General features: G+C 44.9%; 1 protein-coding gene across 1 annotated transcript in view; it reads right to left on the reverse strand.

Moving 5' to 3' along the window:
• Window positions 1-17,959, reverse strand: part of SNN (stannin) — an 85,356-nt gene extending 67,397 nt beyond the window's left edge. The window contains exon 1 of the mRNA XM_086941406.1: window positions 17,822-17,959. The gene's annotated coding sequence lies outside the window, so the exon portion shown is untranslated. The remainder of the gene's footprint in view (window positions 1-17,821) is intronic.
• Between the last annotated feature and the right edge of the window lie 5,662 nt (window positions 17,960-23,621).

Below are 23,621 nucleotides of genomic sequence, written 5' to 3' on the forward strand. Positions count from 1 at the left end.
TTTCAAGGCACTTAAAGGGTTGGGCCCTCAAAGCATGACCCAGTACTTTCGGTGGTACAAACCTGCTAGATCCCTTAGATCAACCGATCAGGGGCTGATAGTGGTCCCAAGAATTAGGAAAGCTCAATGGGGAGGCAGAAGCTTTTCCCTGGGAGCAGCAAAGGCTTGGAACGCCTTGCCAGCGGACCTCAGACAGGCACCTGATCTGATGTCCTTTCGGAAGGTCCTGAAAACATGGTTCTTTAGGCAATAAGCATTAGGGCTAGTCTTCGGAGTGGTCAATCAGCGCCAGGACACCGGCTGGTAACAGTGCACTTTATAAATGTTGTAAATAAATAAAATAAAATAAATAAACTGGTCAGTTGAGGATTTTGCAATTCGGCTGTTAAACTGTCATAGAGGTAATAGTTTGGTCGAACAGTATCAATGAGAGTTAAAATAACAAAATAATGAAATAATACCTTGACTAATTGTGTCACATGATGGTGGATAATTCCCTGCCACTGGCTACACCTCAACGTCACATGTGCCTGCCTACCCTTAAAAGAACAGCGCACTCCATATAATCATTCCCATCCCACACCTTCCAGCAAATTCATCCCACTACATGACATCGTCACAGGAGAGAACAATCCACCCACCAGAACCATGTAACTCCTGGAAACACCTGATCCAAACTTTAGAGCATGAACATACACTGCCACGTACGGCCACCAGCAAGCCTTTGGTGCATGTCCTTGCAACAGTTCCATATTCATTCGACAGCACAAAGGCAGGAGAGTATGGGACAGTTATCTACCAAAGAAACAACAGAAGTTATTGGCACACTAATACCATGCCTTAGAGAAAATGAATAGAAGACACCACAGCAATAAGTCAGCCAGTTTGTATCCCTGGTACCCCACCCGTATATTTAAAAATGCTTTTCCTGACATCTAGTGCACTTTCTGCCCCCTGGCGAGCAGATCAGGAGAACAGTGGTAAGTCGCCTCCATACTGGACCATGGAACGTGTTATTCACTGGGCTTCCAAAATCAAGACTGCCACCTCTAACAACTGCACTAAATTCTGCAGCACGGTTAATAATTAACACAAAGAAAAGTAAGTACATCTTGCCAGTCCTGAGTTCCGCATGAGGTTCAACACTACAACACCCAAAGTTACTCAGTGCATTAACAATATATCATAAAAACATTCCAGAAAAAATAAGTACTGATTTTTACTATATAAAAAGCAAAAACACTGAAACAGTGATTATACGGGGTGGGCCCAAGATCTGGACTAAACAATCCCAGAGACCTGAGGAAATCCCCTTCATACACTGCTTTCAAGAAACGAAGGCATAGGAACGTCCAGTGCTTCGGGCCTTTTGGGAATCAGGGGTGGCCTGGATGAATGGCGTTTGTGGTGGTGACTTGACTTCTTCAGCTCAGTGGTTTCTCTTAAATGTGTAGGAGGCTAGAGATCTGGGCCGTGTGTAACAGATTTGGGTCACCCTAGGCATGATGGTTGCGAAACAAAGCATAGCCCGTTCATGGGGGGCAACGTCCACACCACTTCTCCGAGACTGGAAACGAGACATGGACCGGTGTATGGTGGTGGAGAAGGTGGTGTAGAAAAGTAGGGGTTGCCCCTGCAAGTGGGGAAAGATTTGGGACAAATGCAATGTTTCAAGAGGCAGTCCATGTGCTGCTATCATACTGAGGTCTTCGGAGGCGAACACCGTCAATAGCGCTTTATTTGATATAAATCAAGATGAAAGGATATTGTGATGCCGAGAATTTTCCTGTCGGGGTTAGACCATATTGTATATGTCGGTTATATTAGCCAAATTAATCTGCAGCTGCTGTGGTATACTGGTTTGTTTCTTTTACTGCATACTCAATAAAAAGATGCCATAAAAAAAAGAAAGGTATGAATAATACCTAGCCCGACACTAATAACTGCAGAACAGTTCCATATACAAATATATACACCTACACACAGAGGAAGTATGGAACTTTGAGTAGTTTCCAAATTTTTGGTGGCAAACGGCTCCTTTATATGGAGGACTCTAAAACACCACTGAAATCCTAACTAAAACTGTGCACTTCAAATGTCTTCTTTTCTAGCAGTGTTTTTAAGCATAGGATTAACATAATTCCAAACACGGCGAACTAGAAAAGTGACATAGTCTGTTGCCATTTTTGCAGTCTTTAAGCTTAGGATTCGCTCAGGCTTCTACAACGAATAGCTCATTTGCTACTGGTAGCGCTGCAGGTACCTGTGAGTAGCTCTCCTGTGTGGAACCCAAACTTTTACATTAGACGCTTGTACTTGATTGAATTATTATAGCTAAACCAATTTTAAGAGTGTATATTTGAGTTGAAAATATCTGCGTTTTCAGTACTAATTCGCTGATGTTTCATGAAAATGTACTCAATTTTCAAAAACATATGTAAAGCGGATATTTGGGTGATAAAGCATATGGCGTTTGGCAGACTTGTTACTAATACCATAACACTGTCACCCATGTTTAGGCCTTCCAAATTGGAAAAGCCTTTTTAACATTACTACTGGCAACCCTGTCTATGTACTGAGATGACCATAGCTGGTAACCTCGCATACAGTGGCCACTAATGTCATCTAGTCTGGTGTGGTCACTACTACAACACTAATAATATTAGTAGCTTGCGCTGTTTTTCATGTAATGTAGGTAGCCCTGGTTGTAGAAAAGGTTGGAGATCCCCGGATTTGCCAGTGCCATCCAGGCCCAGCTGCTTTTGTTCATGCCAGGTTGGCATGGATGGTATTTCACCACTCCAAAGCTGCAAGTAATACTGTGCCTGGGGTGTTAAAAGGCTTTAGTCATTTGTCGCCCCGGCGGCACTAGCCTGCAACTGCCTTTAATAGCCCCTCGGGCGTTAATTTCGGACTCGTAGCGGGTAGTTTAGCATCAGAGGAGGGTCAGATTTGGCGTTTGTTTTAGGATTAGCACATATACCGTAAGACTTGCCTGCAGAGATCTCCATAGCCATGAGATATGAATTTCGCCTGTTTTCCAACGGGTGGTTCTCAATTAACGATCCTATGCCCCAGGATCATGCCATGGGGAGCGCACATCACATCCAAATTATTTATGTAAATTAGACACCAGCCACTTTGGGGAGTGACTCGCGGTGCCTGCCTTGCCAATGGCGAGGAAGTCAGTACAGTTCTCTGTGACATGACACCACCGAAGGCAAGCGGAATACAAACAAACAAACCAGCAAAGACAGAGTCTGATAAGCATGTTTGAGTATTTGGGGAGCCCTCTCTGGGACGCTGGAGCTAAACAGGCAGTCCCAGTAGGTCTTTGACACACACACACAATCCATCCAACAAGTGAACTTCATTGAATAAAGATGCTTCCTTTATACAGCGCATAGTCTGGCATACCGGTGTAGTCGGCTGACTGGGCGCAATCAATACCATTGCAGCGTTTCGTTTACAGACCTCAGTCTGTATTTTACGAGCCGTAGCCTGGGGTCTGTGCATAAGAAGTAGACATGTTTGCAGCAAAAATTCCCGGAAATTCATTTGACAGTAGCTTATGTGAGAATTAAAAACGAGGGTATACCCCCCATTCAAACTCATCCATGCCTACTTCTAAGCCTAACCAAGACTATTTGGTCACGTGCTGTGATCCTGGCCCCACCTGGTTTCCATGCAATGCCAAAACATAGCCTCGAACCATCAATGCACGTGCTATGCGCTTTCCCTCGCATTCACAGCTGCACATGTTGCTACATACACCTGGCCGCGTTAAAGTGATTAATAACTAAACGTGTATTATGTATTTTTTTCATAAATTGGTTCCGGTTATCACCCACGTAATGCAACGCATTGCAAAACCGACGCGTGCATTTAAAACCCATGTTGGTTGTGGCAGCAAGAAGCAGCTGCGTGCTGCGGTTTCCACCAGCAGGCGACTGCCAGGGGCAGGAGCTGAAAGCCCCGAACCAAATGACACGCAGGAACCCACAGCATTTCCGCGGCCGTCCCTCGAGCCAGCATTGTTACAGAGCGTGATGTGAGGGAGGGGAGGAGGGAGCGCTCTCTGTGACATCCACCCCCTCCAGGCTGGAAGAATGCACCCCCGAGCCTGTGTTATTGGAGAACGACGAGCCCCCCTGCATCCACTGCTGGCCTCCTGGAGCCCGGACAGGGGGCACCGCGGGAACAAAACGCCAGCTGCCTCTGTCCTCAGAGAACACAGCAATGTGTCTATGTTGAGAGCTAAGGAAGGTTACTTGTATGTTGGTTCTCCACCAAAACACCACACACTGGTTGGTGTTCACGGTGCACTTTCCAGTGGCATGTTTGCCTGGTGGTGTTTTGCCTTTTATAGCCGTTTGCTGTTGGTGCTTCTGTTTTTCCAATTATAAAAAGCAGCAGATGGGATATGCCTTTGGTGCCAGGATATCCTCTTCCAGAAATACATTCCTTTCCAAATCCCGCCCCCTTTCCTTCCTACCGCCCCCCCCCTCCAAGAGGAGAAAGAGGAGCACGTGCAACTGAGCACAAACAACCAGTGCAGAGCCAGTAGGTCTGAGTATAATGCAACAAAGCATGCAAACAAAGGCACACAGAAATATTTCCGCGCAATAGCCTCTTAAAGCCCGAAATAATAATTGGTGGTGGTGGTGATGGTGTAGTGGTGGGTGTAATGGTGAGTGCGTTTCACTTATCCATACGTCCCTAGTAGATGGTAAAAAGCGCACCAAGGGCCTGTAAATTAAATATCACAGGTTGGCTAAAGCACCCATTGTGCCCCACACGATAGTGGTAGTGCAAACCTAACTGCGGGCCTACAATTTGTAGGCAGCTATTGCAGTTTTAAACTTCAAATGCAACTTGATAAACTAACTCCTTTTGATGGATCAAACCCAGGGCCGGACTGCTCCTAGCAGGCACCAGGCGTTTCCCCAGTGGGCCATCAGGGCAGGGGCCGGTTTTGGCCCCTTGGGGGGCGTTTTTGTTACAGGGACGTTTTTGCAGCATAGCTGCAATATCGGCCGACACTGGTCCTGGCAAACAGCTCTGCCGTCCCCCCCAACCCCTCCTGGGGGGCCGGCCGAGCACTTTGCCAGGGCCTGCTTTTGTTGCCAGTCCGGCCCTGATCAAAACCTTCCTTTTCAATACTTTCATGTCACCCCTACGTAGGCCTAACGACCCATAAGGCAGGTTGCAGGGTTTTTAAAAGTAGAGCATGTAAAAGTTTAAAGCTAAACACGTTCTCACAGTGAAAATGCCCCAAAAGCTCTTGTTACTGTAGCAGAGTTTGCTGTTTCATAGTAAAGCAGAGGGATACAATATTACCTTTAACAATGTTATCCATGGCTAAGAAACACTTACAAAATTCCTTCTTGGATTTTCTGAAATATTTACTACAAGCCCAATTCACTAGTGAAGTCGATTTTGTAATAAATAGTGTATATATATATATATATGTCCAAACACCTCCTCACTCTTGCTTAGTAGTGAAGTACACCGACCCATGCTGAAGGTTGCAGAAAATTATTTAATTCATTATGGAAAGCTGCACAGGCAATTTAAAACCCAACGCGTTTCTCCTTGAAAAGGCTTGATCACGGGTAGAAGTTCTCTGCCTTGCAACTGTTCTCGTGCTTTCACACTGCAGTTCAGTAATTTCCCAGAGTGCACTTGCCCACAGGTGTGTCCTTTTATTTCTTTACGCCGACAACAGCATGCTGAAACTTTATTGTCCATACTATAAACATGCTGAAAACTTGCCTGGCGCTGATGATTAAGGTAAGTGCAGTGTTCATTTAAACCTGTTCTTTGCATTTTTCTTTCCATCACATTAGCATGCACCTTCAGCCAGCAAGTGAAATTTTCGTCTTGCATTCCCTTACCCGCACTCCTGGTAGATTTTCGTATGGAATCCATTTCCGTTTTTTATCATGAAGGAGGCAAGGTGAACCGGGCTCATTGAAAATTCAAATCCAGCCACAATTGCTCCGATGAATGAGCCAGCCGGTTCTGCAGGGTGGGTCAGTAAAAACGGGACCGGAGCTCACCGTTAAAACATCCAAACACCTCCTCACTCTTGCTTAGTAGTGAAGTACACCGACCCATGCTGAAGGTTGCAGAAAATTATTTAATTCATTATGGAAAGCTGCACAGGCAATTTAAAACCCAACGCGTTTCTCCTTGAAAAGGCTTGATCACGGGTAGAAGTTCTCTGCCTTGCAACTGTTCTCGTGCTTTCACACTGCAGTTCAGTAATTTCCCAGAGTGCACTTGCCCACAGGTGTGTCCTTTTATTTCTTTACGCCGACAACAGCATGCTGAAACTTTATTGTCCATACTATAAACATGCTGAAAACTTGCCTGGCGCTGATGATTAAGGTAAGTGCAGTGTTCATTTAAACCTGTTCTTTGCATTTTTCTTTCCATCACATTAGCATGCACCTTCAGCCAGCAAGTGAAATTTTCGTCTTGCATTCCCTTACCCGCACTCCTGGTAGATTTTCGTATGGAATCCATTTCCGTTTTTTATCATGAAGGAGGCAAGGTGAACCGGGCTCATTGAAAATTCAAATCCAGCCACAATTGCTCCGATGAATGAGCCAGCCGGTTCTGCAGGGTGGGTCAGTAAAAACGGGACCGGAGCTCACCGTTAAAACATCCAAACACCTCCTCACTCTTGCTTAGTAGTGAAGTACACTTACAAAATTCCTTCTTGGATTTTCTGAAATATTTACTACAAGCCCAATTCACTAGTGAAGTCGATTTTGTAATAAATAGTGTATATATATATATATGTGTGTGTATATATATATATATATATATATTTGACAAAAGCCTCTGGATTCCCATTTGGTTTTGTGCACCCACTTCTGCCAGCCAGTACTTAGCATTTGAACAGGTGTGCAAGGCCTCACAGGAGGAAGCAATAAGCTGACCTAAATGGGCAGAGATGACCCTCTGATCCGGAAAGGATATGGAGGGTGGGGCCATAAGCAACCTTTTTTTCTGTGAATCCCTGCTGGAGTGTCTAATCCTGCTTGACAGGTCCACTGGGGTTTTAAGTATGTATTAATATATCAATTGGCCTTTCAGACTCATTTAAAAGTGGTACCTTCTGATGTGTCTTAGAAGGAACCCAGAGTTACTCATATGTATTAATCCGATCAAAATTAATAACAAATAAGTTGAAACACAGAAATGATATAGTTTGTATCTTGTAATGTTGTGTCAACCAAGAGGGTCAATTTTGCCTCGAAATTGGTACTGGTTCGATCTCGGTGGGACCACTTACACCATGTTTTGTATGAAGTGGATGGGTACTGGTTCTTAAAGAATACCCCAAACACACATTTTACTGGGATAGGTTGAATACCTGGATATGCTGGGATATGTACTCCCTAGAATGAACCCCAAAAACAAAGGTATCCCTCTGCTTGAAGAGAAAACTACAGGAGGGTTTTACGTATGTGCCACGACTATACATCACCTCAGTAGGAGGTGGGAAAAAGGAAAAAGAATCCTTTTTTATATGCAACCCTCACCCACTCTAATACTGGCATGCTTCAGCATGCATTGGGTTTTCCCTGACCTCTAAAAGTATTTGTGGGCTCAACAGTGTTTCAGGGAGCTCTTTGTATACTAATGTATCGGGGGACGTAACAGGTAAATACAAATTCCTCATCCACTCCCAAGGTATCCGCTAATAAAGGGATACCTTGGGAGTGGATGAGGGATTTAGTTACACGCTACGTCCCCCAATACATCAATATATAAAGGTCTCCATGGAACATGGTTGAGCCCACAAAGACTTTTAGAGGTCAGCGTGTACCCAATGCATGCTGAAGCATGCCCGTATTAAAGTGGGTGAGGGTTGCATATAAAAATGTCTTTTTTCTTTTTACCGCACCTCCTGCGGAGGTGGTGTATAGTTGTGGCACGTATGTCAAACCCTCCCGTAGTTCTCTTCAAGCAGAGGGATACCTTTATGTTAATTGTGTGGGTCCCGAAGAGGCCCTAACATCACACAGTGTGTAAACATCAACAAACCCCCCTCTTGAAACTGAGGTACTTGAATTTGGTAAGGGACCTCTGTTATGGAATAACAACTGGTGATCTACGGAGGCGGGAGCCTGTCCTAGTCTAGGTACCAAGGTAAAGAACTTGGGGGTGATTCTGGATGAGCAGCTAAACCTGTCAGCCCAAGTCAACCAACTAACTTCCTCCTGTTTCTTTCTCCTAAAAACATTCAGGAAAATCTTTCCCTTTATTACACACAAACTTCAAAAAACAGTAGTAGTAGCACTTTTTCTATCCAAAATAGACTACTGCAACGCGCTCTTTGTGGGAATTGATAAAGCACAGAGAGGAAGCTGCAATCACTGCAAAATGCTGCTGCCAGACTGCTCATGAACATCCCCAAGGGACGCCCAACATCAGAGCTATTAGAGCCCTACATTGGCTGCCCGTTCAGTAAAGAGTTAATTTTAAGGCTCTTTGTATAGTACACAAGGCCCTCTATGGAGGAATATCTGGGGAAATACAGACACTTTTTACAATGTACTCTCTTGCTAGATATCGCAGATCCTCAACAAAGGGCTTTGTATGTATTCCAAAAATATGCAAGGCAAGATGAGGGGGGCCGCATGTTGTCATTCTGTGGGGCCAAACTTTGGAATCAGATGCCATCCACATTGCGACTCCAACCTAACCGGATGATGTTTATGAAGGAGCTGAAACCCTGGTTGTTCTCTCAAACCTAAAGCATCAGAATCTCAGGCTAGTAACTCATGTGTCATAGTCTGCGCCAAGACGCCACGGCATTCGTGCGCTTAATAAGTAATATTTCAAATCAAATCAAATGAGTTTTAGCAATCAATGCATACAACCATTGGGAATTGCACAATGCCCTTTATATATATAAATCACCTTTGGAGCACTGCGTCATCTGCACTACGATCGATTATTTTGTTGACTGTTTCACTTGACTGGAGACAAAACAGTACAAGATGCAAACTAGATCAGTTTTATGTATTGCCTTCTTTGTCAATAGTTGTGGTCCGATTAATAAGTCTGAGTAACTCTGGGTTCCTTCTAAGACACATAAGAAGGTACCACTTTCGAATGAGTACTACAGGACATTTGTTATATTAATACATACCTATCCTGGTCCACATAGGCAGGTAGGGTTACCCTTATTTAACCGAGGGGTCTTATGTAGATCACTTGGGCGCACTTTAAATGGTACTTTTTATTCTACCGGACTTCTGTCTCTGAGTTTATTAAGGGTACCATGCTGCTTCAAACTGAATTTTGAAGCTAAGATGTGTGAGACCACTAGGACTACCACAGTACACTTTTCACATGCATCCCCAGCTCTCAGAGTCCAGGTTTATTGTGACTAAAGACTTTCATCAACATGAAAATGCTCAAAGTGGGTATGGCTGGACCTGATAACTTTTAACTCAATAGTTAGTACGTGCCCAGGAGTCACGCCTACCATCTAGCTCAAGCCACACATAAATGTGGCACCTCCGGGCATCCTCTTCAGAACACTCCTGGACCTGTGGAGGATCAGAAGAGGACTGAGCCTGCTGAGAACCTAGAAGAATGGACATGCTCTCCCTCTCGTACCCAGGACAAAACAGTGGACTCCTGTGGTCATAAGGCTGACCTCTTTTAAAGCTTAGGGTCTCAGCCAGCTATAAGAGGCCTTTTCCCGCAACTGCCTAGCTAATCAGTAGAAACCAGACATGCACTGGACCCTGCCGCTGTTAGGCCTCTCCCTGAAACCCTGTGTGTCACTAAATGCCTCCCTTGAGGTCCCAGGTGCTTCAGAAGTGTACTCATGTGGCAGACTGGGACTTAAAGAATTAATATCAAAAGGTACACTCTTTGATCAGGAGAAAACCGGTTTGTGTATCACACCCACGCTGCAGCACAGTCAACTTCAAATTGTGCCTAGGTCCCCATCTACCGTGACCACTGACTATATTACCACTTAGTGCTCCTTGGTGCAGTGTTTACATAAAACTTTAAAAATAAATCTCTCAAGATCCCCTTATTGGATTTTTGTAACCCCATTTAATTTTATTAAATGTTACCATTTGCGGTTTAATTGGTTTCCATGTTAATCTTAATATTATTTAAGCAATGGATAAATAATTGACAAATTACCTCTAAGTTAAGCCTGTGTGCTCTGTGCCATAGCTACCATGGGGTTTAAGTCAAGTTAAGGTAGTAACTTTCTGGGATCACCCTAACAAGAACTGCGATTATTACTTCAAGTGGATACCAACACACTCAAAACATATCTAATTTCTTACGATGTCTAACCTTTTTAAGTAGGGGGCAGGTTACAGTATATTGTTGGGTGTATCAAGAGAGAGAGAAGACAAGATAGCTAGTCAGAGTCTCCAAGGGTTTATATGTATCATCAACAAGAACTAGCTACATGTGACTTATTTACAGGACTCTGAATTGTTTTGTCAGCTGGCACCTTTTAGGTGTGTTCATGAATCCCTCACCCACCAACCTAGTTGGTGGCATGCTTCATCATCAGTCCCACCCAGTGACACCTAATTTGTCCCGGGTGTGCTACAACGCCTGGTTACAGCGGAGCTGGTATTTTTCTGAGAGTGCAGTGTAGGGGATTGTGAAATGAGATTTAAAACGGCTTGGCGGGGGTCCCAGTACCCGAGGGTAAATTAAATTTTAATAACTGTGCCGCCGTCAGCGGTTAAAACAAGGCAGGTGGATGTTGTGGTGGCTAGTTAAGACCTCCTACATCCGGTTGAACATTTGATCTTCAGTGATGCAGGTGCACTTTTGCCATTTTAACAGTTTGCTGTCATATGGGACAGCTTTCATTGTGGCACTGGACTTGGGCACACCAGTTATTCAGAATTCCCAAGACAGGATTCCCGCACCACCAATAAACTTACTATGAAGGTGGAGTAACATTACAGCAATGCACCAACAAGTGTAGAAGATTAACAAAAGAAAAGGAGGCAAGGGTGTAACCAACTTACCCACCACAGACACACAAGGGATCACCAGGGGCCAGCTGCAACACTGCTTAAGCCAGGCAGGCACACACAGAGCAGTTAAACATCTCCCGTCAGGCACACTGTCACATGTAGACAATCCTGCTCCGTTTAACCAGCAGCAAAAATAAAAGCTACCAGGTCTCTCTGATCTGATGGACACAACCTTCAAATCATTCCAAAAAATACTCCTGGCATTCAGAAATAGGCACTGACAAAACCAATAGTCTGGTTTTAATGTGACACATATAATAGAGACAGCAGACAGAGACTGCAGCTGCTAAAAAAAAGTCCATCATACCATTCAATGCAAGACCTTGAGTGGAGGCAGAAGGATACGCTCGAAGAGCCAGTAGCATTAGGTGAGAGACGAATACTTCAGGGGGCTAAGCCAGAACATGGCTGACAAAGTTTCACACCACTAGCTGAAAGAGGCTGGTCAAAGAAAGCCAGTGTCTGAAAGGAGCTGAAGCTAACGCAACTTTATGTATTTTGTCAACAATAGGTCTATTTGGCATCTGCGCTTAAAAAAATACAAGACCCATTACAGAAAATCTCACTGTCCACATTTTCTAATTCCACAAGACTTTGTACAAGGCTTTCCATTTCCATTTTAAGACACTAATTCAATTTCGATCCTCCTATCAGTGGAACAGTAACCAAAAAAACTACATACAATCAACAAAAGATCATCAACCCTGGACACCCACCACATCAATACATTTCTAATAATACATGACCGAAGTGAAACAGTTGTACAATCTGCTTTTCAAAGGCTATGGCAAAACAACATGCCCTAAGCACAGAAAGAGGTCATATTGGTTCAACAAAGAGAAAGAAGATCATAACAAAAGTAGGTTCTCTACAGAACCAACGGAGAAATATAGGGCAACAAATTTATTAAAAAGATGATGCCTCCAACATCTTAGCAGGATATACACACGATGTACACACATCAAGAATATCAGGATATACACACATCAAGAATTAAAGCTATTCATCAGTCCATATGAAACTCCAAAGCAAAGTGCCTCGCAAAGAAACTTCATAAGAGCCTCTCAGATGACTGACCCAGAGTGGGTGCAACCAAAAACCACACTCGTAAGTCTTCTGCAATGTCACTGCAAATAAACTTGCCTCCAAAACAACCAAGGTAGAAGACTGCTGCACGAGCAAGACGACAAATATCCAGCCTTTGAAGAATAAGAATAGGAAATTGGCATAAATAAGCAACAAACTCATGCACCTTTTAATCAGTTCTGGAGAAGGCAAGAGAGCCAAGTGGACGTCCATCACACTACTCGCTAGCATAGAAGTTCAAAAACATCTTACCCCATTCGTTGCCTGGGTCATAAGAAAGATCATCAACAATAACCTTGCTGCTGGAACTTTCCCTACTGCAGTCAAGGCCACATTCATCAGACTGCTCTTAAAAAAAGAAAAATTACTGTATTCAACAAACTAGGAGCCAATCTCTAACAGCTTAGTCTTAAGAAAATTAACTGAAAATTAAATAAGCTGCTATGAAACACTAGACTTTGTAAAAGAAAACAAACCACAGTGACTACCTAACAGGATTTATCTCAGTTATAGACATATAGCTATATAGGATGGTCTGAAAACAATTGAGGATGGAAGCAGAGTGGCAGCACTGCAACTGCTGCCACGCTGCGATTTTCTGTTTTTGATGCTGTCCATCACAATATTTTACGGTCGAAGAGATGGCCTTGGTGTACAGACAAGTATCGAACTGCATCCTAGGCAGACACAGCATTCATTGTCAACCACCTGTTAACATCAAGTCCTTTGACTGTACACAGAAGCATCCCAAAGCTAGTGTCTAGCCACTCCTATATAACTTTAAGTGTATGCCCCTACTAGACCAGATCAGGTCCTTCAACCTAACCTGCTAGAATTATACTGACATGCAGACCATTGCAAACCTTTAACAAGCATTTGCAATGCAATATTGGGACCTTATATGTATTTCGCTATGCAGCACATTAGCCTGGGTGCTGAAACATCTGATGTTCTTTAACATGGATGGAAAGTAAACACTAAACTGCGTGACATGCCTGGTATGGGAACACATGGAGAGAAATATTACCTTTCAGCGGGAAATGGTAAAGTCCAAAGCTCTGTTTTAAAAATAAAATCAGGGCCTTCAGTGGCCATATCGCTGAAAATACAAGATTTAAAAAATATTATTGTCTACGGGTGCTTGTGGAAGACAAGTTCTAGGAACTGGAATTTAGAGAATGATAAAGTCATTCTGGTATGTATTTTACTGATCTCTGCTCGCCGTTTTCTATCAAGAAAGTTAAATAGAGGCAGTTGCCAGAAAATCATAAAAAGAAAGTCCCTCAACAGAAAGCAATTCTGGCTTGTTACTTACCTCTCGTGGTCCTTTTCTGTTAAAACATTTAAATAGAGGCAGTTGAACAGGTAAAAAAACGTCCCTAAGCGGAATCAGACAAGCCCTAGGGTTGATCTCCAGAGCCCACAAAGTACATACACATATAAGTATATACTAATATATAAGTATATACTAAAGTATATGTAAGAGGTCGCAAATGCTCGACCTAAAAACCAAAGCCCAAAATCACCAAGACTTGGCCATGGTCTGCTTGCCACAGATGAATGGATGCTGTGTAACCCATCTTAAACAGTTCCTCAAAAAATGAGATTTTGACCTGTGAGCAACGTGGAAACTTCCAACCTACAACCATAAGCCCCAATAAATTAGAGACCCCATCATCAAATGAAGGAAACAATTTCTGAACAGCCACGGATGCCAACCTTTCCCTGACACCTAAAGGAAATCAAGTGACAAGAAGCACCTGCACAATGTGTGCAAAGCAACGAATTGCCCCACACCTAGGCTAGCTGCAGAAACCGCGGGCCACTTTCACCCTTGTTATGTTCTGAGAAGAAAATGCAAATTAACTATACCAAGGAACTCCGCTCTAACTCAAACTGCAACGGATCCAAAAAGCAGCAGCAGAGCCTTCTGAATCACTACCCATGGGTACAGAGAAAGCCACTGCTCAAAGCGCTTCACTAGGTCCCCACAGACAAAAGTTTCATCTGAGCATATCAACGACCGACTGATCCTCTGTTGCGGTTGGGGAATATTCTGTAGAGACTCATTCAATTCAGGAACAGCAATAAATAATATATACACTGCATGTGTATTATCCCTCACACCTCTTCCCACTATTACACACTGACACACAGCAACCCAAGAGCCTGGCTCTGATCAGTCATACAGAACACCAAAATGCTGTGCACATAGGTCACACCGCAATTCTACAATCTGCCAATCACTGTCACCCCGCCTCAACTCCCCAGGTCAGTCAGTATACTGACAAATGCAAAGGGCAGCTAGGAAAAACTTGCCAGAAGAGACTGTCATGGGGGAAATCCATAGATTATGGAGTAGATGTCTCACGACCAGTGGAGTGGTGTGGCTCACTGGTTAGAGGCGGCAGACCCGGAAGCAGGAGCCGGCCCGGGACCAGGGTTCAATTCCCGACGCGGCAGGGTCGTGGACCAGGGTCAGCGGACTCGATAATTCTCGCCTCGGTGCCTACTCTAACAAGGGGTCCCACTCGGCAACTCTGGGCATTAGCTTGCTTAATCTCCACAAGGGCCCCATCAACGCCGGGGATGCCTGGCTCCACCTTGGGGACTCCCAGTAGGGACCATCCCACAGGGAAAACCAGGACGGATTCCCCAGCGGTATACCGCGCCAGGATACTCCAGTAGTAGTTGTGCGCGTTACAAAACAGCATATAACAAAACATAACCCGCTTAATAGTGGCATGCTTCACCGTCTATGCCTATCCACACACTGGTAGGATGGTACAACCAGGGCCGAAGCAACCCAAAACATTGTGAGAGTTCGTATATAAATTATAGCTGGATTTGTGGCAGGGATTTGGAAGGCAAGAGTTAAACATGTCATGGGATATACAGTCAGAGTGCTGCCCATAGGATAATGAGCATCACCACCTAGACAGGGGTATGAACCCCTATAAAAACAGAAGTACAATACTACACGCTTGCAGGACACTGACTGAAGTGCACACAACACTTACTTCAATGATGATATTGTGGATACATCTCATGCTTTAGAGGCGAATGCTTGTACGCATGCAATGTTTAATGTCCTTGTGCAATGGGCTTGAAGTTTTACAATAATGTTAGACTTCACTGCGCATGGTATTTCACACAGTGTGATCCAGTGCTGCACACTGATGCTCCTGCACATACAAGCGCAGTGCCACAACATATGACTCAAACAACTTGCAGTGCAGCACCGCGATTTCTGAAGTGTTAGGCACAGCAGCACAGGGATTTTATTTCAGCAAAGTTGGTTGATCAGGTACGTTTCGAGTTTTTGGCCATGCCGGATTTGACATGCTAAGCTGCTCTAGTCACTGTACATACATGTGTGCATTCATTTATGTTGTCAGTCGGGCAACGATGCAAGTCTGCGGTGTTGGCCATTCATTGAGAGTTATATATGTTGTTGGGTTGAGATATAAACATACGGTGCCTGTTTCTGCGGCTCACTCAATACTTGCAGTATTAATCAGTGGAATAACGAACGTAATATTTATAAAGCTACGGTCTTTAGTTACAAGTGTGTAGGATTATTTCACTGGGGAACAAAGGATGGTCACTAAAACTCAAATACCTGCCATCCCTGCAGTGTTGGCCACTGTAGCTCCGGAGCGCAACAGGTCCGCGATCATATCTGTAGAATGTCTGCAGTGCTGGTCCCTGACCCCCTGTACTCTCAAGGCATTCATTCATTCATTCATTCATTCATTCATTTACCGGATTGGTGAATGAAACGGACACAGAGTATTGTGTGAAATGTTGGTCACTTTAGAGCGCACACAGAATGTAACCACATTAGTCAATATTGCTTGCCTGCTTCAGAAGTGCTGGCCACTGGGGTCATTTATCCTGCTTTCAGTGGCGGATGAAGGACCACGCCTCAAACCAAAGGCTGCTCACCACGCGCCATGCAAGGATGGCACTTGGGCAATTACTGCACACGGGCCCTATGCGCACAATTTGAGGTATGCCCTGCAGAGGATTACTGAATTGTTTTCACACTTAACGCACAGTGATGATGGGAAGGTGCACACCTAAACTTACATTGCCATGTGCCCCGCGGGTCAGTGTTAGATCTGTGGAGCCCCGGGTAGAAGTGCGCAGTTTACACTGCACTGGTCTGTACAAGTTTTGGCAGAAGCAGGTGCTTGCGCTCCACCACCTTTCTGCAGTGACGGGCAATGCCGCAGAGCCTGCCCTTTATCGGGGTATACGCTGCGCTGCGGGACTATTGCTGCACTTTCCAATGAACAAAAAATCTACGAGCTTTGCTCGCCTATAAAGGGGTCTTTATCTACACCGTGTACAAAATGTGTGACACATTCGCGTGTTAATATATTTTATAAACACGCCCAGACTCGTATGAGAGCATAAAGCACCCTGGGCTCCAATACAAATGACAACGCGGGCAGTCACCAGTCAGGTTTTTTTTTAAAATCTTCTCTTACGAGAGTATTTTTGGGAGGATGATTGAAGGTCGAGCCCCGTGAGTAACTGCAGAGTACGGTAACGAGCAGTGTCCAACAAGTCGTGCACGGGTGCACCGTTAAACTGGAGCGGCATGTGCGACTGACTGCAGTGATGAGCATGCGTGTCTATGAACACACGGATTACACAGGAGGTTCAAGTTCATATTTCGGTCCATTACACATCGACGATCAGTAACACCCACGGGTTCGTGCAGAAGCAACAGCTGCCGCCTGGGCACAGATGAGGATTCTATTCCCAGACACGGAGGCTCGTGCATATATAATGCACATGTTGCGCACACACACACTCATGCACGGGGTGATTGCAGGGCTGTACCATAAAAATGCGAGCACCAGAACGGAGGACCAAGAAGATGTCATCTTATTGCAGCAAACTTACTGTCATATACTTGCGATTCGTTTGCTGTGCACCCGCGCGAGCGAACACACAACACCACAACACTCCCGTGCACACAACGCCACTGCTGCACAAAGAGGGCCATCTACGTGACTGCAGTCCCTCTCAGGGTCACATGCGCTATTGTACTGCTGGATGGCCGATTGCCTGCACACAATCCAACTGCTGCAGAGAGAGGCTCGCAGGCATGACCCCACTGCTGCAGACTGAAAACTCAACCACGGAACCATGCAAGAACATGAAATCACTGCAGGAGGGGGGCACGGCGTGCGCGATGATGCTCAGCCATGCATGGCCACTGCTGCACACCGAAGAGTGCCCATGCGAGCCTGGTGCTGCAGGAGGGCTGCGCATACAGGGTTAGAGCGTGCACAGGGATGCCCAAATGACCAGGGCTGTACACTGGGGAGGGGGGTCATGCATGCTATGCAGTGCTGCAACGTGGGTTTTCCGATTAGTGCACGCCTGCTCGTTGCAGCCCTTGAACACACGACTCCTTTACTACACAGAGGGCAACGCAGAGGGGCAGAAAATTGCACATCGAGGCATATGCACAATACCTCCCTGCTCTACATTAGGGGAGATTAGCATATGATCAAATGGTTGCAACCGAGGAGCGCGTTCAGCATTCCTTATTACCCAGACTGAACGGGATAAAAGGATAAACACTGAAATTAAGAATGCACATAAGGCGACTGGTGAATGCACGCTGGCATTGCCCACACATACATGTTTCTGCCCTGCCTCACCTTGCACTCGGCTCCTTTGTCCCTCTTGCTGTCGGCGCTCTGTCCTTGGATTCAATGATGGGCTCTGCAATGGCCGCCGCAGGTGCAGTTCGCGAACGAAATCAGGTGTTTCGGGATAACAGGGTTATTGGTCCTGACCCCGCTGTTTAGGCTCCTACGCCCCTGGGTCCCTGCACCGCCGCCCTAGCATTCCGCCCTCCCTCAGGCAGCAGCGACACTTCTCTGCGGCTGTACGCCGCGCAGATAGTCTTTTATATGCAGGAAGTGACGTTCCCCAGAAAGATGGCCAATCACAAGAGAGTTCCCGTGACGGGCTAGCAACAACAACAGCTGCTGTAGAAGTGAGGCATGCAAGCAGCACAGAGAGCGATGGTGGAGGGACGACCGCAATGAGGGGGAAAGAGGGGGAGCAAATGATGGTAAAAGAACGAAAAATCATCGATTGAGAGGGAGGGAGGGAGCTAGACAGAGATGAAGAAGAGGCAGAGGTGTCGCACAGGAGTAGGAAAAAAAAGAGAAGGACTTTTGTGGGAGTCAGGGGCGCTGGAAGTAGGGGGGGGGGGGTGATGCAGCAACCTCAAAACAATCATGCAGTAGTTCAAGGCGACTAAACAATTAAGATGCTTTACTTTTTTTTTATCTGTCAAATTTGTGTTAAAAGATTGAGGTCAAATGGCAGGTTTTGTCTTCTAACAAATTGATGTTAATTCTTTTATCATGGAGAATGGAATTTACTTTTCTTTCCCTGGCTGGGAAGTAACATGTTTATGTAAATTGAACTATGTAGCAATCTTGCTAGGGTGCAGGGAAGGAAAGGCTAAGCAAGTTTTTTTCTAATGTACAACACATTTTTAATACTTCTAATCCAACTTTACTCATATTTCAAAATATTAAAAAATGTATCACCAGTTACGAAAGCACAAATGAAGCATATTTGTACATCTGAACCATGATGGGAATAAATATTTTGATAGAATTAAAACTAATCAAGGCACTAGGTGATGCATACACTATAAGTATTTGCTGAAACCCGTAGTCTGCACATTGTGTGTTATATAGTTTTATCATTAAAAAAAGTATATCTCTGCAAATGTAGGGGCCATGTCAATGGAAATTGTGCTGTCTGTAAATTACAGTGTACCAGCCCATCATGCGTTAGTAATATATTTGCTACATTGTGCTCCAAAATGAACCACAAGCTACATTCTACACCATTACCACTTTCCTGCTGAATGGGCATGGCTCATTTGCTACACTTTTTCTTTGTGTGACACTTTCATTTTTTACAATCCATATTAGTTCAGTGATGTAACATTGATGGCACCTCTGAAAACTGTTTCAGCACCCCTGCTGGGAGGGATACACGGAGCAGGAAATAATCTGAGGTAAACAATGACAACTGTATTTTGAGGGGAATTGAGGGAAGGAAGAATATTACAAGGAAGATATGCAGACAGAAGGGTAGGAGAACATTGATGTCAACTTTTCAAGATAAAACCTAGGGTGCAATGTGCGTTGTGATACTATAAAAACGCCCCAGCAAGTCTAGAGAGTCCTTCGGGGTTGGTCCCCTGGTGGAAAATTTAAATTATCTGTACATTCTGAAGATCAGTCAACTATAAACATTCTTTAAAACTATGTACTGTGTAAAAACACTTTACAAGGAAGTCTTCCCCAGTGATGCTTTTGTAAATACAATGATGTTATTTATTTACTGTAGATACACAAAAAAACAATAACAGCAATAGACCCTTTGTCTATTGATGTCACACTGCACTGTCTATCACTTTACTTCAGGGAAATTATGTCTGATGGTGACATCACTTCAAGAGTATAAGTCGAACTATAGCTAGCCTCAAGAAAAATGTCATATGTCAAACTGCAATATCACTCCTGGAATCTGACTTCAAGACCCCACGTCACACAATGAGTCTAATATATCAAGCCTGCAACATCACTCCAGACCTCGTATCATGACAATGCTCTATGAAACTGGCAACAAACTGTGACATCACACCCAAAAACTGACGTCAAGCTGTAGAATGACATCATGTACCATACCATGCACTATATACCAATTATACCAGCAACCTTACATCATACTCTCACATCACGTCAATAGACCAATATCAGACTTTGCTCTCATGTCAGGAATCTGACAGACTTTGACATCACGTTAAGAATTTATTGTCAGACTGTGACATCACTTCATAAAGATGATTTCAAACTGTACCATCACATAATGAACCAAATGCCAGACTGGCATTGGTACATACATCTCAGGCTGTAACAATTCACCAGTAACTTGACATCATACTGTGACATCACTACAAGGAACTGGCATTCAACTTTGACCTCATAACAGATACCCAACAGATACTGACATCTCTATTGGATACTTGTGTCAGACTGTGGGCAGGTTGTTAATTTTCGTGTTTGTATCACCCCAGAAACAAAAAACAGACTTTGGCACTACTGCAGACACCAGTCATCATACTGAAATACCACTCCTGTGAAAGGCAGCAAGTCTAAGACCCCTCAATGCTGCCCGGCGCAGGGTTCCGCCTCTAATTCACTTTGGGTTCGGTTAACAAAATAAAGGGGCAAGCGCTGGCAACTGGAAGACAAGAAAAAGGTTTATTTCTCATGAGGAGAGCACGTCAACTGCAGACACCGGGATGCCTGAGGGAGGTGTTCTGCCACAGCTCTCTTGCAGGCCACTTTTATACAGTACTGGAACAAAGCAATCTTTATTATCAGTGATATGTAAGCTTGGTATCCCCGCCCCGGACAGGATGCCAAACATGCTGGACAAGTCAGTTCATACCCTCCCAACCATAAACAATCAGACATGTGGTGTTTGTCAGCCAGCTGGCCTTAGCCTCAGGGTCGAGAACATGTGAGACTGGTCAGGTTTTAGTGTCTTTCACTGTTGATAGGAAACAAGTTCCATTGTCCATTGCAGGGTGAGCTCTTTGGAGTGCAATAAACCATGTTTGTACGGGCCCTCTCGGTATCTAGAATCTTTGGTTGCATACACAGGCATGGGGAAGGAAGAATGCAAAAGTTCATAAGTTCATTGATTACTAAAGACTGAGCGAGGTGATGGTTCAGCAATAGGCCCTAAGGTTTGTCGTGGCAATAGAGTGTCTCTTTGAAGCTACCATCAAAGGCGGGCATGTTTGTCAGTTTATGGCCCCAGCACACATACCAGGTTTGGTCAGCAGGTCATATAGATGTTAGTCAGGGCAGGGTGAAACAAAGGGTGACTTATGAAGTACAAAATGGCTGCGGATGGTCAGAATGACTGCAGCTTATATGTACGCGAGAATTTTTATTAGAAAAGATGGCGCAGTTAATGTCCATGATTATCGTTTTGCCTTTAACATTCGCCCCTTTGAACATAACTAGCCAGCTTGTCAGTCTATTTCGATTTCCATAATGTCCTGTATCTTTTGCTCATACATTGCTCTCATTTTCGTTAGCTGAGTGTCCATAGTTTTAGGGCGCAAGGTGCTGATGCAAAAAGAACACAAAGGTGGTATACAGTGTATGCCCAAACAACAACCACATATTGCCAATACTGGGACCAAGAGAATCATAGATATTTTCCAACCCCAGTCCTTCAAAATGCCCCAAAGCCAACTTCCAATTGTCCAAGTCTCTGATCCTTGATGAATTTCTGAAGACAGTCTATGGAGAGGTTCGATCGCTTCATAGACAGAAGGTGAATTATCTGGAATGTATACATAGTAGCTGGCACCGATGATGCGGCATGCTCCTCCACGGTCCGCTAGTGCCAGGTCTTGGACCATATTATTTTGAAGAGCAAACAGACGGACCGCCTGGAGCTCAGCAGTGTTGTTGGTGCAGATGCCAGCTGTGACGTTTAGGGCGGTTTCTACTGCTTGGGTCGGGTGTCTGATGGCTCGGCTGTTTGCCATAGGACCCCATAGCGGATTGAGCCCTTTCGCTGCGTCGAGGAACTGTGCTGCAGCAGAGTCTGCTTGGTCAGTGTCTTTTGAACGCCTTTCTCGATGATACTCTGCATGGGCTGTATAGGTTGGTGGCAATATAAAGGCGATGTAGCACGTGCCCCCCCAGTTTCTTGGGAGCCAGGTGTAGGCTTTGGCTCCACAGACAAAGTACATATTGGGTGATGCAACATATGTGGGAGGGTTGGCAGTGTCCAAAGTTCTCACAATGTTACAAGTGCTGTGACCCACATTTTTGGACCCAAAGCCTTCAATGCATACAAGGCCAAAGATGTTCACCACAGATAGGGCCACAGTCTGTGTTGCAGCAGTTCTTTTCTTTAGGATGGAGAATGTGGCTCTGTTAGGATTATTAAACACTTGCATTTCCACTCGTTATTTGGAGGGGACATTCATTGGGAATGTCGCATTTGCGGTGTGAGGACAAAAGGGAGCGGCTGTTCTTCCTGTTTTGTTTAGCCAGAACTCGCTATAGAACTGAGCGATTGCCCCATCGGAAGTGGCATTGTCTCTGTAACTCTCTTGTAGGAGCATCATCCAGGCGAGGCAAGATCCATGAACAGAAAAGGGTGAAGGGATGAAAGGGATGGAATGTTCAGTGGCATGTGGTAGCAGCCCACAGACCCAACAGTTGGTGTGATTTGTCGCAAGATTGTGCTGGTGCAGCATCTGCACGAAAGGATTGTTCCAGAATTCTTTGCGTCTTTCTCGGAGATGTGGTGACAGTGATATCATACGGTGTTTTTTCTTGGTGGTTGGTTGCATGGTGGGTGACATTGTTCGGTGTGCAGGAGCATTCTCTTCAATGATCCAGAAAGTGACCATTAGCAGGAGACAGGTGAGAAATGCTGCTACAAGTGCGATTGTCTTTGTGCTATGCAGATTGACAGTCTTGGTGTCTTTGTGGTTGTTCTTCGGGTGTTCATTTTCTTCCATCATCTCCAATGGGCTCAACGACTGACAGGGCCACAGACTTTTGTCTAGCGTTTTTCTTGGTAGCATTAGTTGGTTGTGCTACCGATCTGAGACCTTTACTCAGTTAGTGGGTTGTCCGCCGTAGCACGCTCCTTTCGTCGATCTTAGGTTGTACCCTTTTTTGTATGGCACTGTGGGGTCTGGAAACTCGGTCAGTTCAAGTGTCTCTTCTTGCGGGTAGCAACTCAGAGCTGGTCGTTTTTTTGTTAGTACTTCCTCTTGTGCCTCCACTTCTTCACGGGTTGCCAGCGATGGAGGGATTCTTTTGCAATGGTGACCGTGCAGCCAATTTCGCTTTCCTTCCACTCGAAGGGCAGTTCGGGTGGTGATCAGGACTTGCCAGGGACCCGTCCACCTGGGCTCCAGACTCTTCGTCCTCTCGAAATTTCTGATGAGGACGTAGTCACCAGGCTTCATCTTGTGTCCTAGGCCCCTGGATGCGTCTGGCAAGGCTTGCTGCACCTGTTCGGTGGATAATCATTAGCTCGTTTGTCAATTTATATAGGTAATCTGACATTAATATGTCCGGGACTTTGCTAATGGAAGTGGGTTTTGGTGCCGCCCAAATGCTCATAGGCCTGCCAAAGACCACTTCATATGGGGTCAGTCAGTGTTTTTTTGGGGGTTTAGCGCACTAGATAGCAATAGCGATGCAAATGGAAGGGCGTCGGGCCATTTCAACCCAGTTGTGGCAACTATTTTGGCCAGTTTTTACTTCAGTGTTGCATTGTGTCTTTCCACCAGGCCCGCTGATTGGGGATGGAAGACGGCATGGAACTTTAGTTTGACCCCCAACCCTTTCAGTATGTTCTGTATCACCTCGGCTACGA

Source organism: Lissotriton vulgaris, chromosome 10, assembly GCF_964263255.1.
Source record: "Lissotriton vulgaris chromosome 10, aLisVul1.2, whole genome shotgun sequence".
In the NCBI taxonomy this organism is placed as follows: Eukaryota; Metazoa; Chordata; class Amphibia; order Caudata; family Salamandridae; genus Lissotriton; species Lissotriton vulgaris.